This window comes from Tamandua tetradactyla, chromosome 12, assembly GCF_023851605.1.
Source record: "Tamandua tetradactyla isolate mTamTet1 chromosome 12, mTamTet1.pri, whole genome shotgun sequence".
In the NCBI taxonomy this organism is placed as follows: Eukaryota; Metazoa; Chordata; class Mammalia; order Pilosa; family Myrmecophagidae; genus Tamandua; species Tamandua tetradactyla.
This window is the reverse complement of record NC_135338.1, coordinates 22,596,230-22,600,614: the sequence shown is the minus strand read 5'-3', so window position 1 is coordinate 22,600,614 and position 4,385 is coordinate 22,596,230.

Sequence of the window (4,385 nt, the reverse complement as noted above, 5' to 3'; positions counted from 1 at the left end):
TCCCGTAGGAATGGGATTCTGAGTAGAGCGATGTAGCATGAAGTCATTGCCAAAGCACAGAGCTCCATTCTGACATGCCTCCTTGAATTAAGCTTTTCAAGCCCCCATTCCCAAGCCTGCACTGTCCACTGCAGTAGTCACTAGCCATATATGGTTCTTGAGCACTTAGAATGTTCCTAGTCTGAATTGAGATGTGCTGTAAGTGTAAAATACACACTGAATTTCAAAGACAAGTACAGAAAGAATGCAAAAATTACTCAGTAATTTTAAAATTTATTACATGTTGAAACAATAATATCTGGATATTTTGGCTTAAATAAAACGTCATTAAAATCAATTTTATCTGCTTCTTTTTACTTTTTTATATGTATTAGGTTGTACTGGTTTGAAAGGATTTATGTACTCTAGAAAAGCCATGTTTAATCCTAATCCCATTTTGTAAAGACAGCCATTTCTTCTAATCCGTATTCAGTACTTTATGTTGGAAACATTAATTAGATTATCTCCATGGAGACGTGACTCAATCACATGTGGGTATTAAACTGATTAGGTGGAGATGAGTTTCCACCCTTTCCAGGTGGGTCTTGATTACTTTACTGGAATCCTTTAAAAGAAGAAGCATTTTTGGAAAAGTCTTGCAATTCTGAGAGATCAGAGAATGATGACAGGATGACATAGCCATAAGAAGCAGAGTCCATCAGCCAGCGACTTTTGGAGAGGAAGAAGAGAAACGCCTCCCGGAGGGCTTCATGAAATAAGAGTCCTGGAGAGAAAGCTAGCAGATGACGCTGTGTTCGTCATGTGCCGTTACAGCTGAGAGAGAAACACTGAACGTCTTCAGCCTTCTTGAACCTAGGAATCTTTCCCTGGATGCCTTAGATTGAACATTTCTATAGACTTGTTTTAACTGGGAACTTTTCTTAGCTTTAGAACTGTAAACTAGCAACTTATTAAATTCCCCTTTTTAAAAGTCATTCTGTTTTTGGTATATTCCATTCCAGCAGCTAGCTGGAATAAATAAATAAGTTTATTTATATTTATCATATTAGCAATTTTGACTGGGAAAATTTAAAAACACTTATTTATTTAAAACAACAGCAATCAATGTTATGCTTAATATAAGTAGCTTTTTTTTTTTAACAAAAAAGAATGATATATCCAAAGGAAAATGTACCAAGAAGAGTGGCATTATTTTATATTTTCATCTCTTTAATGTCTAGCTTAATAGAAGCCATCTGGATTGACATATCTGTTTCTGCATTCACTCTGTTGCAATATGTTGCTGTTTCTTTTCTTTTCTTTTTATTAGAGAAGTTGTGGGTTTATAAAATAATTATGCATGTAATACAGGATTGTCATATACCACCCCACCACCAACACCTTGCATTGGTGTGGAACAATTGTTACAATTGATGATAGCACATTATTATAATTGTACTGTTAATTAAAGTCTACATTTTAACTTAAGGTTCACTGTTTGTGTAGTTCGGTTCCATGGATTAAAAAAATAAATTTTGCTGTTACCATGTACACAATCTGACATTTCCTGTTTTAATCATATTGAGATATATATTTCAGTTCTATCAATTGCATTCACAATGTTATGCTACCATCACCAATATCCATCACCAAAACATTTCCATCATTCCGGATAGGAACGCTGCACATTTTAAGTCTTAACTTCCCATTCCCTATCCTCACCCTGTCCCCTCGTATCCTATATTCTAGATTCTGACTCTATGAGTTTACTTATTCTAATTGTTTCAAAATGGTTTCCTCTTAAAGAATTCCAGTAAGCAACCCATCTGGAGACACATCTCCATGGAAACCACCTAATCAAAAGGCCCCATGCACAATTGGGTGGGTCACATCTCCATGGAAACAAATTCATCAAAATGATCCCAACCAATAATATTGAAGGAGGATTAAAGAACATGGCTTTTCTGGGGTACACAACAGTTTCAAACTGGCACATGTGGTTTCCAAATATTTTTTCCCATTGTGTACATTGTTCTTTTACTTTCAAGATAAAGTCCTTTGATGCCCCAAAGTTTTAAATTTTGCCAATTTGAAGGGATTATGTGGAGGCAGCCATTTCTTTTAATCCCTATTTAGTGCTGTAGGTTGGAAGTTTGATTAGATTATCTCTGCAGAGCTGTGGCACACCCAATTGTGGGTATTTACCTTTGATTAAAGAAAGATATGACTCCACCTGTTCTAGTTTGCTAGCTGCCGGAATGCAACACACCAGAGATGGATTGGGTTTTAATAAAAGGGGATTTACTTTGTTAATTCTTCAGAGGAAAGGCAGCTAACTTTCAGCTGAGGTTCTTTCTTATGTAGGAAGGCACAGGACGATCTCTACTGGCCTTCTCTCCAGGCCTCTGGGTTCCAACAACTTTCCCCAGGGTGATTCCTTTCTGTATCTCCAAAGGCCTGGGCTGAGCTGCGAGTGCTAAGATGAGGTATGCTGAGCTGTTTGGGCTGTGCTACATTGCACTCTCTCATTTAAGCACCAGCCAATTAACTCAAACTTCATTCATTGTAGCAGGCCGCCTCCTAGCTGATGTAATCAGGAACAGATGAGGTTCACATGCCATCAGCTCATGTTCACAGCAAAAGAACTAGGCCTCTTCACCTGGCCAAGCTGACAACTGAATCTAACTACCACACGTGCCCAGAGGATCTGGTCCTGCTTCTCTCTCAGACCTCTTCTTCCTTTCTAATGCACCTGAACTTACTATCCCTAAACTAAGATGGCCCTTCTAATCACTTCCTATTATACCAGTGTGTTTTATTTCATTCATCAAACTTGCCAATTCCTGAAATTATTTTTGTTTTGTTTCCTTGTTTACTAGCCATCTCTCCTCCAGGGTAATAAACTGCTGAGAAAAGGAACTCAGTCTACTTTGTTCACTGCTGTAGTCCAAGTTTTAGAACAGTGTATAACAAAATGTAAGGACTCAAAAAATATTGGTCAATTGAGTTTATGAATGGATATCAATTTTCTCACCCACTCTTCCCCAAATATGCTTTGAGCTTTCTTGTCTCTGAGTTTTTTACTTTTTCTGTGCCTTCCTACCTTCCTACCTGCCCATTAAAATGATACATTTTCTGCTTCAAGTACAGACCACCCAAATAAAAAGGGATTAAAGACAGTTTTTTGTTGTTGTTGTTGTTGTTTTTTTGCATTCATACAGCAAGTTCAGAAGTAGTATATAGTTCAGGGTAACTCAGTGGCTCATTGATGACCACAAGGAATCATGCTTTTCCCATCTTTCCCTTCTGCCATCCATGCTGGCTGTTATCCTCAGCTTCCCCTTAATGTCTACAAAATGTTGACAGCAGCTCCAAGAACTTCATCCAGTCCAGAGGATGTCTCTTCCTTTTAAAAGCTTGGAGATTTTCTCATAAGGTCCCTTTTTTGTTCCATTGACCAGAATTGCAGTACCTACCTATTTTGGTTTCTAGGCTGCTTAAAGCAGATACCATGAAATGAGCTGGCTTTAAAGAATGGGATTTTATTAGCTTACAGTTTGAGGCCATAAGAATATCCAAATCAAGGCATCATCAAGGTGATGCTTTCTTCCCAAAGACTGGCTGCCAGATATACTTGGCTCCTCTGCCACATGGCAAGGCATATGGTGGCTTCTGCTGGAATCTCCCTTCTATTCTGGGTTTCCTTGCTTTCAGCTTCTCATTTCTGTGACTTTTTCTTTATATATATTCATTCCATTTATCAAGGACTCCAGTAAGCAGATTAAGACCCAATCTGAATGAGGTGGGTCATACCTTAACTGAAGTAGCCTCATCAAAAGATCCTACTTGCAATGGGTTCACACTCATAGGAATGGATTAAATTTAAGAACATGTCTTTTTGGGGTACCTACAGCTTCAAACCACCATGTTATCCATTCCTAAACTAATTACTGGCGAGAGTATAGAATTTTCATGATTGGCTTAATAAAGCAAGAGCCACATCCTTCAGGTTGGGTAATGATACAGTCTTCTGGAGTAGAGGTTGCTAAAAAGTCCATTAAAGCAGTGGGTTGGGATGAGAGAGGGGGGTGTAATGTAGGAAGACAAAATGATCTCAAAATAAACCACTAAGAGTTCTTACATGCCACAAAATTCTATTAGTTTTTCAAAGGTCGAATAAAATCTTAGGTCTTTCATTACTTCTTTTCTGATTATTTTAACCAGATGTGACTACTCTTTCTTATGAATTCAAATCCTTGAATTCAGGCCCAGAGCGTTGGGGTCATTTTTTATCTCTCTCTTGTTCTCTATCCTTTACCTTAAAACGTACTTAGAATCCAACTTCTTCTCACCATCCTCATTCTTATCACCCACATCATTTCACCCCTAGATGATGGCGATCACCT